The sequence below is a fragment of the Gavialis gangeticus genome, unplaced genomic scaffold (assembly GCF_001723915.1).
Source record: "Gavialis gangeticus isolate Ggan-Ray unplaced genomic scaffold, GavGan_comp1, whole genome shotgun sequence".
NCBI classification, from domain to species: domain Eukaryota; kingdom Metazoa; phylum Chordata; order Crocodylia; family Gavialidae; genus Gavialis; species Gavialis gangeticus.
The window spans coordinates 33204591-33205292 of NW_017729022.1; the positions used below are offsets into that span (position 1 = coordinate 33204591).

General features: G+C 51.6%; 1 protein-coding gene across 1 annotated transcript in view; it reads left to right on the top strand.

Moving 5' to 3' along the window:
* Window positions 1-702, top strand: part of ZDHHC17 (zinc finger DHHC-type containing 17) — a 122067-nt gene that overhangs the window by 8498 nt on the left and 112867 nt on the right. The window lies entirely within an intron of this gene.

Below are 702 nucleotides of genomic sequence, written 5' to 3' on the forward strand. Positions count from 1 at the left end.
CAGACAAGCCACCCACAGTTCTGTCCCAGTTCCCACGGGCCATGCTGCTGTACTCTGCCTTGGCTCTGTACCACCCTGTTACCGCTGCAAGATCCCAGTCAGGCTCTGGAACAGCTCTGCACCCTGCCAGTGCTGCTGGGGCCAGTCTCCATAGAATCCCTGGCCTTGTGCTATCACAGTGTGGCTGCTGCTGGGGTTTCCATGGAAACAAGCCCCAGTCACGCAAGCAGGGGCTGCTGGGAAATGGAGTCCAGCCGCCAGCCAAATCTACCATTTTGCCACGTAGCACCCCCTGCCAGACCACCCTCCTCCTGCTCCCCCCAGCCCCTTGCAGGCTGGAACTCTGCCAGCCTGCAGAGAGCTCTTTGCAAAAGAGCAAAGTCCACATGTTTCTCTGTTAAAATGAGTAACCTGTGTTTTTCTCAGGCAAAAGGGAAAATCCATGTTTCTTTGTGGGATCCCTGCTGATCATCTACCCATTCACAATTGAATTGTTAAGGAGCAGCCTTTGGTAGAAGCCTGGAACAAGGGACAAACTCATACATCTGGACCTTGAGCAAAGCACCTGAGTTGTTCTCCCACCACACCTTCTTGTTCAACCTCCTATGTTGTGTTTTTCCACTTAAAGTGAAAAGACAACAGATTTTTCAATCAAGAACATTGTCCAGCAAATAGTAATAAAGCTGTTTTCCCTCCCCCCCC